The 23,287-nt window shown below is 43.1% G+C and overlaps 6 non-coding genes across 6 annotated transcripts; 1 reads left to right on the top strand and 5 right to left on the bottom strand.

Annotated features, from left to right (window-relative positions):
* The first annotated feature begins 640 nt into the window (after positions 1–640).
* Positions 641–754, top strand: LOC140276325 (U5 spliceosomal RNA). Its single transcript, XR_011908928.1, has one exon. It is a non-coding gene; the product is annotated as a U5 spliceosomal RNA (small nuclear RNA).
* A 2,820-nt stretch (positions 755–3,574) lies between these two features.
* On the bottom strand, positions 3,575–3,758 carry LOC140276156 (U2 spliceosomal RNA). Its single transcript, XR_011908836.1, has one exon. It is a non-coding gene; the product is annotated as a U2 spliceosomal RNA (small nuclear RNA).
* Positions 3,759–4,070: 312 nt separating this feature from the next.
* On the bottom strand, positions 4,071–4,184 carry LOC140276424 (U5 spliceosomal RNA). The gene has a single exon (XR_011909019.1). It is a non-coding gene; the product is annotated as a U5 spliceosomal RNA (small nuclear RNA).
* A 17,170-nt stretch (positions 4,185–21,354) lies between these two features.
* On the bottom strand, positions 21,355–21,542 carry LOC140275991 (U2 spliceosomal RNA). Its single transcript, XR_011908685.1, has one exon. It is a non-coding gene; the product is annotated as a U2 spliceosomal RNA (small nuclear RNA).
* A 275-nt stretch (positions 21,543–21,817) lies between these two features.
* On the bottom strand, positions 21,818–21,931 carry LOC140275857 (U5 spliceosomal RNA). The gene has a single exon (XR_011908566.1). It is a non-coding gene; the product is annotated as a U5 spliceosomal RNA (small nuclear RNA).
* A 411-nt stretch (positions 21,932–22,342) lies between these two features.
* On the bottom strand, positions 22,343–22,533 carry LOC140275778 (U2 spliceosomal RNA). The gene has a single exon (XR_011908494.1). It is a non-coding gene; the product is annotated as a U2 spliceosomal RNA (small nuclear RNA).
* Positions 22,534–23,287: the final 754 nt, after the last annotated feature.

Here is a 23,287-nt window from a genome sequence, read left to right as displayed (position 1 = left end):
TTTGATCCTATTTCGGTGAATTTGACATCTGCCTTACATATAACAGATTAGCGGTTTAGCAGTTTTAATTTAGTTTGAGTGAAGGAATTCATTTTATAGCAAAATCCGAAATCGTGAAGCACTCATGAAAGTAAGCTTATTCTCGGATTCCTGAAACTTTAGATTTGCTCTTTCTTTTACTGCAAAGTACAACGTTGTTTTTTTTGTTTAAATCTTTCTAGACATGGTAAATATTAAGGACAAAGCAGTTTTCACATAGTTTGAGTGAAGGAATTCATTTTATAGATAAAATCCCAAGAGTCTGCTGAGAAAAGAGAGTGAATGCGAAGTAGACTTTAACACGGCTATGGGAGCGAGCCGAGTGTGGGCTAACCGGGAGAATTGCTTGAAAGAAACGCGACACCGAATGAGCGATCAGAACAAAGCCTCAATACGGGATTCTCGTGGTGTTTTTGTTGCTGCCTTGTCTTTTGCACAGAGTAAAAGACAAGGCAGCCATCGAATAGGGCCCGATTGTTCCTAGTTGGTCAGCCGAGGAGCAGGGGGGGGGGGGCAAGCGTCTCAACCAAGCAAAGCTCACCATGGGGAAGGTGGCTATGCCAACTAGCCTGATGCCCTGCTCCCGCAGTGACGGATAATCGTACTCTGGTTTCTCTTCATAACGTACAAGTCTTTCGCCTTTTACCAAAGATTTCTGTGGAGAGCAGCACTAATGAGTTGTTTCTATTTTTGGCAGGCTTTACCTTTGCAGGTGAAGCCCTTTCTGTCTGTGCAAAAGAAATCTTCTTACTGTGCAGAGTGACTTCTCTGAGTAGAGTCGCCTTACTTGTTGCGACTGTGCCGATGTTCGAAGCTGGAGTGCAAAGTTGTTGCTTGAATGGTGCTTGCTGGAGCGTGCGGGAGTGCAAAGTTATACCATTTAAAAGGGCTGAAGAGTGCTCAGTGCAGCGGGTGGGCGACACTCTGGCCACCTTGAAAACCGAGGTTACATCCACTACCAGGGGCAGCCCAAGTTCTGCCGCAAGTGTGGTGAGCATGGGCACCTGGTTGAGGCTTGTACCAAGGTGTTATGTGGGAAGAGCAGAGAAATTGGGCAAACTTTTGGAGAGTGTCCAAATGGCAAGAAATGTAATCTCTGTGGAGAATTAAATCACCTCTTCAGAGATTGCCCTAAATCTTTTGCCAACAAATTAAAGACGGTAAAGCCACAGTCAAGCCAACAAAGAGAAGGACCAAAGGTGGCAGTTGGTGAACAAAGTGAAGAGGTTGACCCAATAAATTCAAACTTCCCGCCAAAAGCTTGGATTGGAAGTGAGGAGCAAAAAGGGGAGGGGCCTGTAGAGGCCTCACCACTCAGTGTTGAAGTCTGTGAGAATTCACAGGCAGAGGGTGGAGCTACGCTAAATGAGGAGGAAGAGCAGACAGGTGAGTCTAGTAAAGATACTCACCTCCCCGAAGGTCAACAGCCGAAGAGGACGGCATCTGAGCCTCTGATTCCCCAGTGGTATCAGAGAAGAGGGGAAGGGTTAGGTCCCTTTCAGACAGTTCTTCAGTGGAAGAACCTAGAGTCTTCCCCTCCGACTCACCAAATGAGGTCTCCTTTTTAACTTCAGCTCTGCAATCAACCCCCAGGGACTCAAAGTTAAATGCAACATTGCGTCAGAGGCCAACACCGAGAGTCCGAAAAGGAAATATAGATCACCCTACTCACTTTTCACCTAAAGAAATGAAGGAAGAGCTAGTTTCCCAAGAAATAACCTGTGTGTAATTTGTTTTGATAACTTAGAAAAACGAAAATGACATACCTACTTTCCTTTATGCTTTTAATGGTTCTCACCTTCTCAACACTAAATGTGAGAAGTGTGAAATCAAAGACAAGAGCCCAGAGTATTTTATCCTTCTTAGACTCCATAAAATCAGATGTGTTTTTAATACAAGAATGTGGACTACCTTTTTTAAAAAACCATAGACAATGGGAGGAAACGTGGCCCCATTTATCGATATGGAGTGGCTCAAATCAAAATAAAAATGATGGTGTGGTCATTCTAATTAAAAATCTGCATGTTCTGGTGAAAGGTAGCACAGTGGTGAGAGACGGACGGGCACTTTTAGCACACTTGAATTTTATGGGGCAAGACTTTAACCTCTTAAATATTTATGGTTTCAATGGAAAAAATGAAAGGTATGACCTTTTAGAAGATATACAGCTTTACATGCTAGGGCAAGTACCTTTAGTTGTAGGAGGGGATTTTAACTGTATCTTGAGCAGGAAAGATAGAAAAAGAGCAGGGGTAGATTTTAAAGTGGATAAGACTTCGATTTTACTTCAGGGCATATGCAGGGATTTTAAGCTTACTGACTGTTTTAAAACCATGCATCCCAGAGAGGAGGGCTTCACCTAGTTTAGTCATGATGGCACCAGAGCCTCTCGCATTGATTATTTCTTTACTAGAGATTGCCCACCCACTGATGTTAGAATAACCCCTGTTTTCATTTCAGACCACCTTATGCTCTCCTGCACCCTTTCACCCCCTTCTGGTGTGACGGTAGGAAGTGGTCTGTGGAAACTCAACTGTTCCCTGTTGGAGGATGAAATCATAGTCAGTCAGTACAGGGAATGTTATAAAGAGTGGCAGACCCTTCAAGACCTCTACAAAACACATGCACAATGGTGGGAAATGGTGAAGGAAACGACCCAGACTTTTTTTAAACAGCAAGGTAAACGTAAAAAAAGGAAAGAGAATAGATGTATGATGGGACTACATAAACGCTTACAGAGCTACTTTAAACTAAATCAGTGTGGCATAGACTTTGAAGAAGTCATTTTAGATGTTTTTAAAGATTTTGAAAAACTCGACCGACTGCCTGACAGTTTTAGAGTGGGAATAGTGACTCTACTTTATAAAAAAAATTATAAGACTGACCTAAAGAATTGGAGGCCCATCACACTTTTAAACTTTGACTGTAAACTTTTTAGCAAGGTTTTAGCGACACGGATGTCCTCTGTTTTAGAGGAGGTAATTCACCCAGACCAAGCTTGTGCCATCTCAGGGAGACAACTCACCGACAGCCTCGTACTGATTCGAGACATCATTGATTACGCTAGAGACAGAAACACCCGGCTTGTCATCTTAAATTTAGACTTTGAAAAAGCATTTGATCGGGTCTCACATCAATATCTCTTTCAGGTGTTGCAGCCATCGAAAAGGGCCCGATTGTTCCTACTTGGTGAGCTTTGCTTGGTTGAGACGCTTGCCCCCCCCCCCCTGCTCCTCGGCTGACCAAGTAGAAACAATCTATTCGATGGCTGCCTTGTCTTTTACTCTGTGCAAAAGACAAGGCAGCCACAAACACCACGGGAACACCGTCTTGAGGCTTTGTTCTGACCACTCATTCGGTGTCGCGTTTCTTTCAAGCAATTCTCCCGGTTAGCCCGCACTCGGCTCGCTCCCAGAGCCGTGTTAAAGTCCACTTCGCATTCACTCTCTTTTCTCAGCAGATTAAAAGAAAGTTTCATCTTGGGCTCCCTGAAACTTCCATCCTGCACCGCTGTTTGCTTTTTCACAAGAGCAGAGGAGAGCGCACCGTTCCCAGCGGCACTGCAGTACCGGGTCGAGGCTTGGGGTGAACGGAGCAAGCTTCTTTTTCAACTCCTATTCTTAAAAATCCATTTTATATGTTGTCCTCGTATAGAGGACATATTAAACTGATAAGAACAGATACTACACTTGATCTTAGCCAAAAGGCCGAGAAGCGATAACTGTCCACTGTTTCAGGTCCGAGGGCCCTTGCTGGCACAATGCGCACTTGTAGCAGTGTTCTTTTTATGGCCATAGGTGGCCAGAGTGTCACGTTGCACCTCCGCCCACCCGCTGCACTGAGCACTCACTCTTCAGCCCTTTTAAATGGTATAACTTTGCACTCCCGCATGCTCCAGCAAGCACCATTCAAGCAACAACTTTGCACTCCAGCTTCGAACATCGGCACAGTCGCAACAAGTAAGGCGACTCTACTCAGAGAAGTCACTCTGCAAAGTAGCAAGATTTCTTTTGCACAGACAGAAAGGGCTTCACCCGCAAAGGTAAAGCCTGACAATAATAGAAACAACTCATTAGTGCTGCTCTCCACGGAAGTCTTTAGTAAAAGGCGAAAGACTTGTATGTTATGAAGAGAAACCAGAGTACGATTATCCGTCACTGCGGGAGCAGGGCATCAGGCTAGTTGGTATAGCCACCTTCCCCATGGTGAGCTTTGCTTGGTTGAGACGCTTGCCCCCCCCCCCCTTGCTCCTCGGCTGACCAAGTAGGAACAATCGGGCCCTATTCGATGGCTGCCTTGTCTTTTACTCTATGCAAAAGACAAGGCAGCAACAAAAACACCACGAGAATCCCGTATTGAGGCTTTGTTCTGACCGCTCATTCTGTGTCGCGTTTCTTTCAAGCAATTCTCCCGGTTAGCCGACACTCGGCTCGCTCCCATAGCCGTGTTAAAGTCTACTTCGCATTCACTCTCTTTTCTCTGCAGACTCTTGGGATTTTATCTATAAAATGAATTCCTTCACTCAAACTATTTTAAAACTGCTTTGTCGTTCATATTTACCATGTCGAGAAAGATTTAAACAAAAAAAACAACGTTGTACTTTGCAGTAAAAGAAAGAGCAAATCTAAAGTTTCAGGAATCCGAGAATAAGCTTACTTTCATGAGTGCTTCACGATTTCGGATTTTGCTATAAAATGAATTCCTTCACTCAAACTAAATTAAAACTGCTAAACCGCTAATCTGTTACATGTAAGGCAGATGTCAAATTCACCGAAATAGGATCTAAGGGTATTCGGCCAATCGAGCTGTAGCAGCTTCGGTAAAAGAGTATAAGTTGAAGAGTTTGTGAATAAAGGTGTGCGCACACATAGTGAGCTGTAGGAAAATAGGCAGGGAGCAATGCCGGCTGGGGTATATGTTCTTGTATGTTGTCTGACTGTTTGATTTGAATGTGTTGTGTAAGTGTCCTGTTGAATGTTTGGGCTTTGACACTTCACTGTGGTTGTTAACTGTGTGGTGTGTCCTGAAATGTTATATGTTTGGGCTGTGTGACATGCTTAATGCTTGTCAGTAGCTACCCACTTATTCATATATAGCAACTGACAACATAAGAAGTCCGGACATACTTTGATAGTAGTTGTAGAAGTATCCTTATTGATAATAGATCACTAATTCATAGTGATAGAACAGTAGATGAACAGGTGCTTGCACATGTCTCACGAAAATAAAATGGGTGTATGATTGCTGACGGCAGAGCAATACTGCCAAACTTATGAGTTCTTGTGGCAAACTTGATTCAGTGTCTTGACGTGTATACGCTGTTTCGCTGACTTGATTGTCACAAGAAACAAAGTGTGTTTGATAAGATCCGACCATTTTATTACGGGAGGACCAGTATGTATGGATTCTGATGTGATTGATAAACCCATTCGTATCTTAAGCATAATCTAATACGTGAGACAACGCCCTGGCACACAATCAAAAAAAAAAAGAGAGAGCGGTTTTGTGTCCCCACAGTCCATAATGTAGAAAAGAGAGAAAAAAGCCTTTCTGATTTGGTGTGTGTGCTCATAGTGCAGAGTGTAGAGAAAAGAGAAAAAAGAAAGCCGTTTTGGTGTCACGGGTGTTGTGACTTACACACACACATTTCTGAATTGAGAAAATAAATTATTTTAGAGGAAGCAGTAGAGTTTAGATCCCACATTTGTTGATAGGCATTCATTTATTTCTTCACTTCTGATGAAGTTTCAACAATAAACAACAAACTTTGTATTATGAGAAAGAACCAGACTCATTCTTCAGGAATCCGAAAATAAGCACGAATTCGGATTCTCCTATAAAACGAATTAATTAACTCAAACCAAGTTAAGACTGCTTTGTCCTTCATATTTATTCATGTCTAATCAAGTTTCAACGATAAACAACGTTGTACTTTGTAGAATGAGAAAGAACTTCTTCAGCAATAAGCATCTCTCGACATATGACGAAATACAGATTTTGCTATAAAATAATTTCTTCTATCAGGGTGACTTAAAACTGTTTGTCCTCCTTATTTATCCACTTCAAATCAAGTTTCAACAATTAAAAAAAAATTGTAGTTTGAGAAAGAACAACTTAATCTTCAGCAATCAGTATAAAAAGAGGGTAACAAAAGGTGCAAATGCCAACCATACATCACTAAAAGGTGGAGCGGAAGTATTCAGCTGCAAGTAGGTGGGAATGTTCGACCATAATTTGTAAAAAGTGGGTAAGAAAAGGTTCGAATGCCCGACTAAATATTAACAAAAGCGGGAGGAGAGGTCTTCGGATGAGAGTGGGTGAGAATTTCCTACCATACAAGTATGGTGGAGAGGAAGCTGTGATTGGCCGACAATAGTAAAAAGCAGGTGAGAAAAGGTGCGAATGTCAAAACATACATGATCAAAACAGGGAGTGGAGGTGTTTGGCTGCGACAAGGTGTGAATGTCCACCCATAATTAATGAAAAACGGGCAACAAGTAGGTTCGAATGCCCAACCATACATCATCAAAAGCAGGAGTGGATGTGTTCGGCTTCAAGAAGGTATGAATGTCCATCAATAATTGCTATAAAACATGAAAGAAAATTTTCGAATATCAAACCGCACATAATCATAAGCGGGAGAGGAGGTGTTCCGCTGCAAGAAGGTGTGAATATCCACCCATAATTACTGAAAAATGGGTAAGAAAAGGTGCCAATGCCCAACCATACATCATCAAAAGCAGGAGTGGATGTGTTCGGCTACAAGAAGGTTTGAATGTCCGACCATAGTTTGTAAAAAGCGGGTAAGAACAGATTTGTATGCCCGACTGTACACAATCAAAAGAGGGAGCGGAGTTGTTCAGCTACAAGAAGGTGTGAAAGTCCGACCATGGTTTGTAAAAAGCGGGTAAGAACAGGTTCGTATGCCCGAATATACACCATCAAATGCGGGAGCGGAGGTGTTCGGCTGTGAGTAGGTGTGAATCTCCAACCATAATTGCTGAAAAATGTGTTAGAAAAGGTAAGAATGCCGGTCCATACATCATCAAAAACGGGAGAGGTGGTGTTCGGCTGCAAGTAGGTGTGAATGTCCAGCCATAATTACTCACAAATGGGTAAGAAAAGGTAGTATTGCCAGACCATACATGATCAAAACAGGGAGCGGAGGTGGTTAAGCTGAAAGAAGGTGTTAATGTCCGGCTAAAGTTAATAAAAAGCGGGTAAGAAAAGGTGCGAATGCCCGACAATGTATGATCAAAACAGGGAGCGGAGGTGTTTGGCTGCGACAAGGTGTGAATGTCCACCCATAATTAATGAAAAACGGGCAACAAGTAGGTTCGAATGCCCAACCATACATCATCAAAAGCAGGAGTGGATGTGTTCGGCTTCAAGAAGGTATGAATGTCCATCAATAATTGCTATAAAACATGAAAGAAAATTTTCGAATATCAAACCGCACATAATCATAAGCGGGAGAGGAGGTGTTCCGCTGCAAGAAGGTGTGAATATCCACCCATAATTACTGAAAAATGGGTAAGAAAAGGTGCGAATTCCCAACCATACATCATCAAAAGCAGGAGTGGATGTGTTCGGCTACAAGAAGGTTTGAATGTCCGACCATAGTTTGTAAAAAGCGGGTAAGAACAGATTTGTATGCCCGACTGTACACAATCAAAAGAGGGAGCGGAGTTGTTCAGCTACAAGAAGGTGTGAAAGTCCGACCATGGTTTGTAAAAAGCGGGTAAGAACAGGTTCGTATGCCCGAATATACACCATCAAATGCGGGAGCGGAGGTGTTCGGCTGTGAGTAGGTGTGAATCTCCAACCATAATTGCTGAAAAATGTGTTAGAAAAGGTAAGAATGCCGGTCCATACATCATCAAAAGTGGGAGAGGTGGTGTTCGGCTGCAAGTAGGTGTGAATGTCCATTAATAATTGCTTTAAAACATGAAAGAAAATTTTCGAATATCAAACCTTACATGATCATTAGCGGGAGAGGAGGTGTTCAGCTGCAAGAAGATGTGAATATCCACCCATAATTACTGAAAAATGGGTAGGAAAAGATGCGAATGTCCAACCATAAATCATCAAAAGCAGGAGTGGAGTTGTTCAGCAACAAGAAGGTATGAAAGTCCAACCATGGTTTGTAAAAAGCGGGTAAGAGAAGGTTCGAATACCCGAATATATACCATCAAAAGCGGAAGCGGGGGTGTTCGGCTGCAAGAAGGTGTGAACGTCAGATCATAATTGTTGAAAAATGTGATAGAAAAGACTAGAATGCCGGACAATACATCATCAAAAGCGGGAGAGGTGGTTTTTCGGCTGCAAGTAGGTGTGAATGTCCAGCCATAATTACTCACAAATGGGGGAAGAAAAGGTAGCATTTCCAGACCACACATGATCAAAACAGGGAATGGAGGTGGTTCAGCTGCAAGGTGTGAATGTCTGACTAAAGTTTGTAAAAACCGTGTAAGACAAGGGGCGAATGCCCGACAATGTATGATCAAAAGAGGGAGCGGAGGTTTTCGGCTGCAAGGTCTGAATGTCCAACCATAATTTGTAAAAATCGGGGAAGAAAAGGCTCGAAAGCCCGACTATACACCATCAAAAGCGGGAGCAGAGGTGTTCAGGTGCAAGAAGGTGTGAATGTCCGACCAAAAATTACTGAAAAATGGGTAAGAAAAGGTGCGAATGCCAAATCATACATCATCAAAAGCAGGAGCGGATGTGTTCGGCTACAAGAAGGTTTGAATGTCCAACCATAGTAAGTAATATTTGGGTAAGAAAAGGCTCGAATGCCCGACTATACACCATCAAAAGCGGAAGCGGAGGTGTTCGGCTGCAAGACGGTGTGAACGTCCGACCAAAGTTTGTAAAAAGCTTTAAGAAAATGTTCGAATATCCAACCAAACATAATCAAAAGCGGGAGCAGAGCTGTTCGACTGCAAGTAGGTGTGAATATCAGATCATAATTTGCAAAAAGCTGATGAGAAAGGGTGAGAAATCCCGACTATACACCATCAAATGTGGGAGCGGAGGTGTTCGTCTGTGAGTAGGTGTGAATGTCCGACCATAATTGCTGAAAAATGTGTTAGAAAAGGTAAGAATGCCGGACCATATATCATCAAAAGCGGGAGAGGTTGTGTTCGGCTGCAAGAAGGTGTGAATGTCCAGCCATAATTACTCACAAACGGGTAAGAAAAGGTACTATTGCCAGACCATATATGATCAAAACAGGGAGCGGAGGTGGTTCAGCTGCAAGAAGGTTTGAATGTCCGACTAAAGTTTGTAAAAAGCGGGTAAGACAAGGTGTGAATGCCCGACAATGTATGATCAAAAGAGGAGCGGAGGTTTTCGGCTGCAAGAAGGTCTGAATGTCCACCCATAATTACTGAAAAATGGGTAAGAAAAGGTGCGAAAGCCCAACCGCACATGATCATAAGTGGATGAGAAGGTGTTCGACTGCAAGTAGGTGTAAATGTAAGATCATAATTTGTAAAAAGCGGGTAAGAAAAGGTAAGAATGCCCAACCATAAATTATCAAAAGCGGCAGCAGAGTTTCGGCTGGTATTTATCAATGTCTAGATAGATTTCAACAAAAAACAACGTTGTACTTTGCAGTAAAAGAAAGTGCAAATCAAAAGTTTTAGGAATCCGAGAATAAGCTTATTTTCATGAGTTCTGCACGATTTCGGATTTTATGTATAAAATGAATTTCTTCACGCAAACTAAGTTAACACTGCTTTGTCCTTCATATGTACCCATTTCTACATATATTTCAAGCATAAACTTCCTCATATTACCCTGAATGAGAAAGAGCCACACTTGTGATTAAGCCATACCTCCCTTTTGAGGAGTTCTGCATGATTTGGGATTTTATCTATAAAATTAATTCCTTCACTCAAACTATGTTAAAACGGCTTTTACCTTCATATTTATCAATGTCTCGATAGATTTAAACAAAAAAACAACGTTGTACTTTGCAATAAAAGAAAGAGCAAATCAAAAGTTTTAGGAATCCGAGAATAAGCTTATTTTCATGAGTTCTGCACGATTTCGGATTTTATGTATAAAATTAATTCATTCACTCAAACCAAGTTAAAACTGCTTTTTCCTTCATATTTATCAATGTCTAGATCGACTTCAACAAAGAACAACATTGTATTTTGCAGTAGAAGAAAGAGCAACACTGAAGGATCAGGAATCCGAGAATAAGCTTATTTTCTTATGGGCAAGTGGGAACTGCTTTGTCCTTCATATTTATCAATGTGTAGATGGATTTCAACTTCTTCTACTGCAAAGTCTTTGTTGAAGTCGATCTAGACATTGATGAATATGGAAGGACAAAGCAGTTTTAACTTGGTTTGAGCAAAGCAATTCATTTTATAGCAAAATCCGAAATCGTGCAGAACTCAGGAAAGCAGGCTTATACTCGGATTCCTGAAACTTTAGATTTGCTCTTTCTTTTACTGCAAAGTACAACGTTGTTTTTTTGTTTAAATATTTCTAGACATGGTAAATATGAAGGACAAATCAGTTTTAACATAGTTTGAGTGAAGTAATGCATTTTATAAGCAAAATCCCAAATCATGCAGAACTCACGAAATGCTTTTTCTCTCTTTTCACTGCTTTTTACAAACTTTGGTCGGACGTTCACACCTTCTTGCATCCGAACACCTCCGCTTCCGCTTTTGATGATGTATATTCGGGCATTCGAACCTTTTTTTACCCGCTTTTTACAAACCATTGTCGGACTTTCACACCTTCTTGCAGCCGAACACCACCTCTCCCGCTTTTGATGATGTATGGTCCAGTATTCTTACCTTTTCTAACACATTTTTCAGCAATTATGGTCGGACATTCACACCTACTCACAGCTGGACACCTCCGCTCCCGCTTTTGATCATACAATGTCGGGACATCGCTCCTTGTCTTACCAGCTTTTTACAAACTTTAGTCGAACATTCACACCTTCTTGCAGCTGAACACCTCCGCTCCCGCTTTTGATGATGTATAGTCGGGCTTTCGAGCCTTTTCTTACCCGGTTTTTACAAATTATGGTTGGACATTCAGACCTTGCAGCCGAACACCTCCGCTCTCTCTTTTGATCATACATTGTTGGGCATTCGCACCTTGTCTTACCCGCTTTTTACAAACTATAGTCAGACATTCACACCTTGCAGCTGAACCTCCGCTCCCTGTTTTGATCATGTATGGTCTGGCAATACTACCTTTTCTTCCCCCGTTTGTGAGTAATTATGGCTGGACATTCACACGTACTTGCAGTCGAACAGCTCTGCTCCCGCTTTTGATTATGTTTGGTTGGATATTCGAACCTTTTCTTAAATGCTTTTTACAAACCATGGTCGGACGTTCACACCTTCTTGTAGCCGAACAACTTCGCTCCCGCTATTGATTGTGTACAGTCGGCTATTTTAACCTTTTCTTACCCGCTTTTTACCAACTATGGTCGGACATTCACACCGTCTTACAGCGGAACACCTCTGCTCCCGCTTTTGATGGTGTATAGTCGGGCATTCGAACCTTTTCTCATCAGCTTTTTGCAAATTATGATCTGACATTCACACCTACTTGCAGTCGAACAGCTCTGCTCCCGCTTTTGATTATGTTTGGTTGGATATTCAAACCTTTTCTTAACTTCTTTTTACATATTTTGGTTGGACGTTCACACCTTCTTGTAGCCGAACACTTCCACTCCTGCTTTTGATAATGTATGGTTGGGCATTCACACCTTTTTTTTGCCCATTTTTCAGGAATTATGGGTGGACATTCACACCTTGCAGCTGAACACCTCCTATCCCACTTATGATCATGTGCGGTTTGATTTTCGAAAAGTTTCTTTCATGTTTTCTAGCAATTATTGATGGACATGTAGACCTTCTTGCAGCTGAACACCTCCGCTCCCGCTTTTGATCATACATTGTCAGGCATTCGCACCTTGTCTTACCCACTTTTTACAAACTTTAGTCGAACAGTCACACCTTTTTGCAGCCGAACACCACCTCTACCGCTTTTGATGATGTATGGTCCAGCATTCTTACCTTTTCTAACACATTCTTCAGCAATTATGGTCGGACATTCACACCTACTCAGAGCCGAACACCTCCGCTCCCGCATTTGATGGTCTATAGTCGGGCATTCTACAGCGGAAAAGACTCATTCTTATGTTTGGTTAGATATTCGAACCTTTTCTTAACTGCTTTTTACAAACTTTGGTCGGACGTTCACAATATCTTGCAGCCGAACACCTCCGCTTCCGCTTTTGATGGTGTATATTCGGGCATACGAACCTTTTCTTACCCGCTTTTTACAAACCAAGGTCGGACTTTCACACCTTCTCTTAGCTGAACAACTCCGCTCCCTCTTTTGATTGTGTACAGTCGGGTAATTTAACCTTTTCTTACCCTCTTTTTACCATCTATGGTCGGACATTCACACCGTCTTACAGCGGAACACCTCCGCTCCCTCTTTTGATGATGTATGGTTAGGCATTCGCACCTTTTCTTACCCATTTTTCAGTAATTATGGGTAGACATTCACACCTTCTTGCAGCTGAACACCTCCTCTCCTGCTTATGATCATGTGCAGTTTGATGTTCGAAAATTTTCTTTCATGTTTTCTAGCAATTATTGATGGACATTCAGACCGTCTTGAAGCTGAACACCTCCGCTCCCACTTTTGATGGTGTATAGTCGGGCTTTCGAGCCTTTTCTTCCCCGGTTTTTACAAATTATGGTTGGACATTCAGACCTTCTTGCAGCCGAAAACCTCCACTCCCTCTTTTGATCATACATTGTCGGGCATTCGCACCTTTTCTTACCCGCTTTTTACAAACCATGGTCGGACTTTCACACCTTCTTGTAGCCGAACAACTCCGCTCCCGCTATTGATTGTGTACAGTCGGGTATTTTAACCTTTTCTTACCCGCTTTTTACCAACTATTGTTGGACATTCACACCGTCTTACAGCGGAACACCTCCGCTCCCTCTTTTGATGGTGTATGTTCGGGCACTCGAACCTTTTCTTACCCGCTTTTTACAAACTATGGTCAGACATTCAAACCTTCTTGTAGCCGAACACATCCACTCCTGCTTTTGATGATGGGTATTCAAACCTACTTGTTGCCCGCTTTTCATTAATTATGGGTGGACATACACACCTTGTCGCAGCCAAACACCTCCGCTCCCTGTTTTGATCATGTATGATTGGACATTCGCACCTTTTCTCACCCGCTTTTTACTATGGTCGGCCATTCACAGCTTCCTCTCCACCATACTTGTATGGTGGGATATTCACACCCACTTGCATGTGTAAGTCACAACACCCGTGACACCAAAACGGCTTTCTTTTCTCTCTTTTCTCTACACTCTGCACTATGAGCACACACACCAAATCAGAAAGGCTTTTTTCTCTCTTTTCTACATTATGGACTGTGGGGACACAAAACCGCTCTCTCTTTTTTTTTTTGATTGTGTGCCAGGGCGTTGTCTCACGTATTAGATTATGCTTACGATACGAATGGGTTTATCAGTCACATCAGAATCCATACATACTGATCCTCCCGTAATAAAATGGTCGGATCTTATCAAACACACTTTGTTTCTTGTGACAATCAAGTCAGCGAAACAGCGTATACACGTCAAGACACTGAATCAAGTTTGCCACAAGAACTCATAAGTTTGGCAGTATTGCTCTGCCGTCAGCAATCATACACCCATTTTATTTTCGTGAGACATGTGCAAGCACCTGTTCATCTACTGTTCTATCACTATGAATTAGTTTATCTATTATCAATAAGGATACTTCTACAACTACTATCAAAGTATGTCCAGACTTCTTATGTTGTCAGTTGCTATATATGAATAAGTGGGTAGCTACTGACAAGCATTAAGCATGTCACACAGCCCAAACATATAACATTTCAGGACACACCACACAGTTAACAACCACAGTGAAGTGTCAAAGCCCAAACATGTAACATTCAACAGGACACTTACACAACACATTCAAATCAAACAGTCAGACAACATACAAGAACGTATACCCCAGCCGGCATTGCTCCGTGCCTATTTTCCTACAGCTCACTATGTGTGCGCACACCTTTATTCACAAACTCTTCAACTTATACTCTTTTACCAAAGCTGCTACAGCTCGATTGGCCGAATACCCTTAGATCCTATTTCGGTGAATTTGACATCTGCCTTACATGTAACAGATTAGCGGTTTAGCAGTTTTAATTTAGTTTGAGTGAAGGAATTCATTTTATAGCAAAATCCGAAATCGTGAAGAACTCATGAAAGTAAGCTTATTCTCGGATTCCTGAATCTTTAGATTTGCTCTTTCTTTTACTGCAAAGTACAATGTTGAGCAGCACTAATGAGTTGTTTCTATTTTTGGCAGGCTTTACCTTTGCGGATGAAGCCCTTTCTGTCTGTGCAAAAGAAATCTTGTTACTGTGCAGAGTGACTTCTCTGAGTAGAGTCGCCTTACTTGTTGCGACTGTGCCGATGTTCGAAGCTGGAGTGCAAAGATGTTGCTTGAATGGTGCTCGCTGGAGCGTGCGGTAGTGTAAAGTTATACCATTTAAAAGGGCTGAAGAGTGCTCAGTGCAGCGGGTGGGTGGAGGTGCGGAATGCGAAGTAGACTTTCACACCTTCTTTTAGCCGAACAACTCCGCTCCCGCTATTGATTGTGTAGAGTCGGGTATTTTAACCTTTTCTTACCCGCGTTTTACCAACTATGGTCGGACATTCACACCTTCAACATGCCCTTCTATGTCCACAATTTTGGCGTCACGAACAGGATCCCTCGACTGGTGTCTCTGGACCGGACCGCAGTGCATGGCCAGCCTGGACTGAAGTAGCTGTTCCAGCCTCATACCTCCAAGGCCTTTTCTGAGAGAGAGGACTGGCAGGTCCTTTTCCTGAATACCAGCGCTGGGATCATTTTTTAAATATGATAGTCTGAGATGATAGGACTGCTTTTTAGTTTTTATTTGAATAAAAGAGGGTTTCCCAGTTGTGTCATTAGTGAGACAGAGATTTCATGGGTAAGGGAAACTTTTGAAGCAGTCCGAAGAAGTGTGAAGTACTCCGAAGAAGTGTGAGTACAGATTAAGGTCCTCATTGGAGACGTCCTTTGAGTGAAGGAATATATTTCCCCATTCCAAGTCTGAGAATGGGAAACAGTAGGTCTCAGACTTTTGACCCTACCGGGGGACCTAAGCATGTTGAAATGAAAAAGAAATATGGTCCAGAGGTTTTCCACCTGAAGGTTCTTTTAGTATGTTAGAAATAAGAAAATTAGAAGAAAAGTTTTGCAAATATGAGAAAGAGATGAAGCAAAAAAAAAGAAAATTAAGTTTAAATAAGAAGTAAGAAAGGTATAGAATGTTGGAAAAAATAAAGTGTATTAAGAGAAAGAAAGGAAAATGTTAAACGAATGCCATGACGGAATGATGATAATAATTTAGTATGTGGACGAAAAGATAATTCAGCTCTGATTAAGACTGAATCTTCTTTTAAACCATCACCATATTCCACTGATAACACTTTTTCTCCTTCTGCACCTCTTTACCCCACCCTGAGCGCTCTCGCTGTGCCGGATCCAGACCTGGACTCCTGCCCTCCACGACGCCTGCAACAACAACAGCCAGCCCTGCCACAAGCCTCTGGCTCTCGGGAAGAAGGGACTTCTTCCATCCTCCCTCGGGAAGAAATTCCATCATTCTCACAACATCAGTTACATAGGTCTGATGATGAGGAAAAGGAAGACGTTTGGTTCTCCAGCGTACCTGCCCAAGAACTTTTAACGCAAGTGACAAAAATCCTTTACCCACAATCTGGACTTCAGAGATCTAAACGTGAGAAAAAACAAAACCAGATTCAAACCATGCCTATGGTTAAAGTTGCAGTTCCCACTGGACCATTACTGGTTTATCGACCCTGGACTGAGACTGACATCATGGAAGCATAACAATGCTTACCAGATCCAGAGATTTCTGGACCCCATTTTGCTGACGAGTTGCGAGATTTCTGCGCACAATTCTGCCCGACCGGGGTTGAATTGCGTCGCATATTGGCAAAAAAGTTCAAACTGACCGACCTCTGCAAAATAGAGGCCAGTATGCTACAACTGGATTTGCGACCTACCAACAGTGAACGAGGACATAATGATAACGCTCAATATGAAGCAGCCATCCAAAGACTGTGTCAAGCCATCACCACTCAATTTCCAACCAAAATCAATATGTCCCACATTTACACCTGCAAACAGAAACCCGGTGAAGGGACTGATGATTTTTTACACCGCATCCTTGAGGAAGTCAGCAAGCACAGCGGTCATCAGAGACCAAGGGATTTGGGTAATGAATCAGGACCATGGGAGAGTATTGCATGCAATGCAATAATTAAAGGCCTCATGCCAGATGTCGCCACTGAAGTAAAGAACATTTACGTGGGATGGTGTGAGGGTCCTCGTTTGGCTGACGTTCGCCGATATGCTCGCCATGCTGAGAGCCAAGTTGAGACGCTTAAGATATAGGACAAGTGTGAAAAGGAGCTGCATTTGGCAGCCATGACCATGTATTACGCAGTTGGTTTAAACAGAGGACGAGGCCGAAGTCGAAGACGTGGACGTGTGGGAGAGGAGGTCGAAATGGGCCACGCCAGAGCTATGATCCGAATATTTGTTTTTACTGTGGCTGTGTCCACAGCTGAAAAGTGATGAAATTGGGCAAAAGGCTGACTGAGGGTGGGAGGCAGGTTCTGGACGTCACGTGGCAGCGGAGCCTCCACTAATGGGTGATAGCACAAACACACTCACACATTTTTCCTGCTCTGTGTAGTGAAGAAACGCTTGCCGACTGTGATTCACGTCGTAAAGTTTTGCATGCTATTTCCGTCCTAGAGCAAAGATATTTCTCTCAGAATATAGGAACTTATGTTCATCAGTAGTGACGTCAGGGGAGTTTGATTGTCCTCCAAAGTTAAGTGGAAACCACGTTTACTCTATGTCTGCATCAGGCCAGGTTGTGAAGGAGAAAATGACATCGCCCATTGCGTGTGTCACTCCAGATGGGCTCTCCTTCAAACACTCATTTTTGTTATCAGAGTTGTGTCCCATTAACCTGATGGGCTGTGATCTCATGTGTAAATTAGGCATTATTTTAACTTCTACACCAGAGGGTGTTAACGTTATGTTACAGCCTGACAAAGTTTTCACAGCAGTGCAGTTTGATTCATCTGCACTTACATATGCTTATGAGTGGAAACTTCCCAGCTCTCCTTTTTCACAACAACTAGTGGAAGAAGCAAAAGCGTTAGTTTCACCCCTTTCTGATTTCATGCAACCTGCTGATTTGCACTGCACATCACACATTTCTTTGGGGCCTGACAATGACTATGAGAAGAAGTGAAAAAATATGTGCGCCTACTTTATTGACTCCAGAGAACTTAGATTTTTTTAATGTTTGTGGTACTCGCCCTCACATTTCCTTGGCCAAACGTACACACTGGCAGTGACAAGGTGTGGGAGAGTTTGTTGCTACATGTCAGAAAGAAATGGAGTGGACTGTTTCACCTGCTGATCCAAATTTGATGTGTTCATCAGGTTTTTGCAAATTATGATCTGACATTCACACATGCTTTTGATGATGTATGGTTGGGCATTCGCACCTTTTTTTACCCATTTTTCAGGAATTATGGGTGGACATTCACACCTTCTTGCAGCTGAACACCTCCTCTCCCGCATATGATCATGTGCGGTTTGATATTCGAAAATTTTCTTTCATGTTTTCTAGCAATTATTGATGGACATTCAGACCTTCTTGCAGCTGAACCCCTCTGCTCCCGCTTTTGATGGTGTATAGTCGGGCTTTCGAGCCTTTTCTTCCCCGGTTTTTACAAATTATGGTTGGACATTCAGACCTTCTTTTAGCCGAAAACCTCCGCTCCCTCTTTTGATCATACATTGTCGGGCATTCGCACCTTTTCTTACCCGCTATTTACAAAAAATGGTCGGCCATTCACACCTTCTTGTAGCCGAACACATTCGCTCCCGCTATTGATTGTGTACAGTCGGGTATTTTAACCAACTACGGTCGGACATTCACACCTTCTTATGGCGGAACACCTCCGCTCCCTCTTTTGATGGTGTATGTTCGGGCATTCGAACCTTTTCTTACCCGCTTTTTACAAACTATGCTCGGACATTCAAACCTTCTTGTAGCCTAACACATCCAGTACTGCTTTTGATGATGTATGGTTGGGCATTCGCACCTTTTTTTTTACCCATTTTTGAGGAATTATGGGTGGACATTCACACCTTCTTGCAGCTGAACACCTCCTCTCCCACTTATGATCATGTGCGGTTGGATATTCGAAATTTTTTTTTCATGTTTTCTAGCAATTATTGATGGACAATCAGACCTTCTTGCAGCTGAACACCTCCGCTCCCGCTTTTGATGGTGTATAGTTGGGCTTCCGAGCCTTTTCTTCCCCGGTTTTTACAAATTATGGTTGGATATTTAGACCTTCTTGCAGCCGAAAACCTCCGTTCCCTCTTTTGATCATACATTGTCGGGCATTCGCACCTTTTCTTACCCGCTTTTTACCAATTATGGTCGGATATTCACACCTTCTTACAGCGGAAAACCTCCGCTCCCTTTTTTGATCATTTATGGTCTGGCAATACTACCTTTTCGTACCCGTTTTTGAGTAATTATGGCTGGACATTCACAGCTTCTTGCAGCCGAACACCTCTTCTCCCGCTTTTGATGATGAATGGTCCGGCATTCTTACCTTTCCTAACACATTTTTCAGCAATTATTGTCGGTCATTCACACCTTTCTCATCAGCTTTTTGCAAATTATGATCTGACATTCACACCTACTTGCAGCCGAACACCTCGGCTTCCGCTTTTGATGGTGTATATTTTGGCATTCGAACCTTTTCTTACCCGCTTTTTACCAACTATGGTCGGATATTCACACCTTCTTACAGCGGAACACCTCCGCTCCCTCTTTTGATGGTGTATGTTCTGGCATTCGAACCTTTTCTTACCCACTTTTTACAAACTATGCTCGGACATTCACACCTTGCAGCGAAACACGTCCGCTCCCTCTTTTGATTGTGTACAGTCGGGTTTTTTAACCTTTTCTTACCCGCTTTTTACCAACTATGGTCGGACATTCACACCTACTTGCAGTCGAACAGCTCTGCTCCCACTTTTGATTATGTTTGGTTGGATATTCAAACCTTTTCTTAACTGCTTTTTACAAACTTTGGTCGGACGTTCACACCGTCTTTCAGCGGAACACCTCCGCTCCCTCTTTTGATGGTGTATGTTCGGGCATTCGCACCTTTTCTTACCCGCTTTTTACAAACTATGGTCGTACATTCAAACCTTCTTGTAGCCGAAAACCTCCACTCCCTCTTTTGATCATACTTTGTCGGGCATTCGCACCTTTTCTTACCCGCTTTTTACAAACTATGCTCGGACATTCAAACCTTCTTGTAGCCAAACACATCCACTCCTGCTTTTGTTGATGTATGGTTGGGCATTCGAACCTACTTGTTGCCCGCTTTTCATTAATTATGGGTGGACATTCACACCTTGTCGCAGCCAAACACCTCCGCTCCCTGTTTTGATCATGTATGGTTGGACATTCGCACCTTTTCTCACCCGCTTTTTGCAAACTATGGTCGGCCATTCACAGCTTCCTCTCCACCATACTTGTATGGTGGGATATTCACACCCACTTGCATCCGAAGACCTCCGCCCCCACTTTTGTTGATATTTAGTCGGTCATTCACACCTTACCCGTTTTCTTGCCGCCAAACACCTCTGATCTCGCTTTTGATGATGTAAGATTGGGCATTCAGACCTTGCTTCACCTGCTTTTCACCAACTATATATATAACATTCACACCTTCTTGCAGCCGAACACTTCCGCTCCAACTTTTAGGTATCTATCACACCTTTTTTTTCACCGCATTTTATAGATTATGGTTGGAAATTCTAAACCACTCATCCAAAGACCTCTCCTCCCGCTTTTGTTAATATATTTGAACTTTAGTCAGACATTCACACCTACTTGCAGCCGAACACCACCTCTCTAGCTTTTGAGGATGTATGGTCCGGCATTCTTACCGTTTCTAACACATTTTTCAGCAATTATGGTAGGACATTCACACCTTCTTGCAGCTGAACACCTCCTCTCCCACTTATGATCATGTGCGGATTGATTTTCGAAAATTTTCTTTCATGTTTTCTAGCAATTAAAAATGGACATTTAGACCTTCTTGCAGCTGAACACCTCCGCTCCCGCTTTTGATCATACATTGTCAGGCATTCACACCTTGTCTTACCCGCTTTTTACAAAATTTAGTCGAACATTCACACCTTTTTGCAGCCGAACACAGTTTTTTGCAGCCGAATTTGGGCATTCGAACCTTTTCATACCCACTTTTTACCAACTATGGTCGGACATTCACACCGTCTTACAGCGGAACACCTCCGCTCCCTCTTTTGATGGTGTATGTTCGGGCATTCGAACCTTTTCTTACCCGCTTTTTACAAACTATGCTCGGACATTCAAACCTTCTTGTAGCCGAACACATCCACTCCTGCTTTTGATGATGTATGGTTGGGCATTCGAACCTACTTGTTGCCCGCTTTTCATTAATTATGGGTGGACATTCACACCTTGTCGCAGCCAAACACCTCCGCTCCCTGTTTTGATCATGTATGGTTGGACATTCGCACCTTTTCTCACCCGCTTTTTGCAAACTATGGTCGGCCATTCACAGCTTCCTCTCCACCATACTTGTATGGTGGGATATTCACACCCACTTGCATCCGAAGACCTCCGCCCCCACTTTTGTTGATATTTAGCCGATCATTCGCACCTTACCCGCTTTTGGCAAACTATGGCCTTCTTGCAGCCAAAAACCTCTGATCTCGCTTTTGATGATGTAAGGTTGGGCATTCAGACCTTGCTTCACCTGCTTTTCACCAAATATAGTCGGACATTCACACCTTCTTGCAGCCGAACACTTCCGATTCACCTATTAGTTTTCTATGGGGCATTCACACCTTTTTTTACACCGCATTTTATAAAAACACCACAGGAACACCGTATTGAGGCTTTGTTCTGACCGCTCATTCGGTGTCGCGTTTCTTTCAAGCAATTCTCCTGGTTAGCCCGCACTCGGCTCGCTCCCAGAGCCGTGTTAAAGTCTGCTTCGCATTCACTCTCTTTTCTCAGCAGATCTGCTTTTTCACAATAGCAGAGGAGAGCGCACCATTCCCAGCGGTTCTGCAGTACCGGGTCGATGCTTGGAGTGAACGGAGCAAGCTCCTTTTTCAACTCCTATTGATAAAAATCCATTTAATATGTAGTCCTTGCATAGACATATCACATATTAAACTGATAAGTACAGATACTACACTTGATCTTAGCCAAAAGGCCGAGAAGCGATATCTGTCCACTGGTTCACGTCCGAGGGCCCTTCCTGGCACAATGCGCACTTGTAGCGGTGTTCTTTTTATGGCCATAGTGTCACTTTGCACCTCCGCCCACCCGCTGCACTGAGCACTCTTCAACCCTTTTAAATGGTATAACTTTACACTACAGCACGCTCCAGCGAGCACCATTCAAGCAACATCGGCACAGTCGCAACAAGTAAGGCGACTCTACTCAGAGAAGTCACTCTGCACAGTAACAAGATTTCTTTTGCACAGACAGAAAGGGCTTCCCCCGCAAAGGTAAAGCCTGCCAAAAATAGAAACAATTCATTAGTGCTGCTCTCCACGGAAGTCTTTAGTAAAAGGCGAAAGACTTGTACATTATGAAGAGAAACCAGTGTACGATTATCCATCACTGCGGGAGCAGGGCATCAGGCTAGTTGGCATAGCCACCTTCCCCATGGTGAGCTTTGCTTGGTTGAGACGCTTGCTCCCCCCCCTTGCTCCTCGGCTGACCAAGTAGGAACAATCGGGCCCTATTCGATGGCTGCCTTGTCTTTTACTCTGTGCAAAAGACAAGGCAGCCACAAACAACACGGGAACACCGTATTGAGGCTTTGTTCTGACTGCTCATTCGGTGTCGCGTTTCTTTCAAGCAATTCTCCCGGTTAGCCCGCACTCGGCTCGCTCCCAGAGCCGTGTTAAAGTCTGCTTCGCATTCACTCTCTTTTCTCAGCAGATTAAAAGAAAGTTTCATCTTAGGCTCCCTGAAACTTCCATCCTGCACCGCTGTTTGCTTTTTCACAAGAGCAGAGGAGAGCGCACCATTCCCAGCGGCACTGCAGTACCGGGTCGATGCTTGGAGTGAACGGAGCAAGCTCCTTTTTCAACTCCTATTGATAAAAATCCATTTAATATGTAGTCCTCGCAAAGAGGACATATCAGACATTAAACTGATAAGAACAGATACTACACTTGATCTTAGCCAAAAGGCCGAGAAGCGATAACTGTCCACTGGTTCACGTCCGAGGGCCCTTCCTGGCACAATGCGCACTTGTAGCGGTGTTCTTTTTATGGCCATAGTGTCACTTTGCACCTCCGCCCACCCGCTGCACTGAGCACTCTTCAGCCCTTTTAAATGGTCTAACTTTACACTACCACACGCTCCAGCGAGCACCATTCAAGCAACAACTTTGCACTCCAGCTTCGAACATCGGCACAGTCGCAACAAGTAAGGCGACTCTACTCAGAGAAGTCACTCTGCACAGTAACAAGATTTCTTTTGCACAGACAGAAAGGGCTTCATCCGCAAAGGTAAAGCCTGCCAAAAATAGAAACAACTCATTAGTGCTGCTCAACGTTGTACTTTGCAGTAAAAGAAAGAGCAAATCTAAAGTTTCAGGAATCCGAGAATAAGCTTACTTTCATGAGTTCTTCACGATTTCGGATTTTGCTATAAAATGAATTCCTTCACTCAAACTAAATTAAAACTGCTAAACCGCTAATCTGTTACATACAAGGCAGATGTCAAATTCACCGAAATAGGATCTAAGGGTATTTGGCCAATCGAGCTGTAGCAGCTTCGGTAAAAGAGTATAAGTTGAAGAGTTTGTGAATAAAGGTGTGCGCACACATAGTGAGTTGTAGGAAAATAGGCAGGGAGCAATGCCGGCTGGGGTATATGTTCTTGTATGTTGTCTGACTGTTTGATTTGAATGTGTTGTGTAAGTGTCCTGTTGAATGTTACATGTTTGGGCTT

This window comes from Leuresthes tenuis, unplaced genomic scaffold (assembly GCF_036924035.1).
Source record: "Leuresthes tenuis unplaced genomic scaffold, fLeuTen1.0.hap1 SCAF_18, whole genome shotgun sequence".
In the NCBI taxonomy this organism is placed as follows: domain Eukaryota; kingdom Metazoa; phylum Chordata; class Actinopteri; order Atheriniformes; family Atherinopsidae; genus Leuresthes; species Leuresthes tenuis.
The sequence above is the reverse complement of the archived record's forward strand: the minus strand, read 5'-3'. Positions and strand labels throughout refer to the sequence as shown.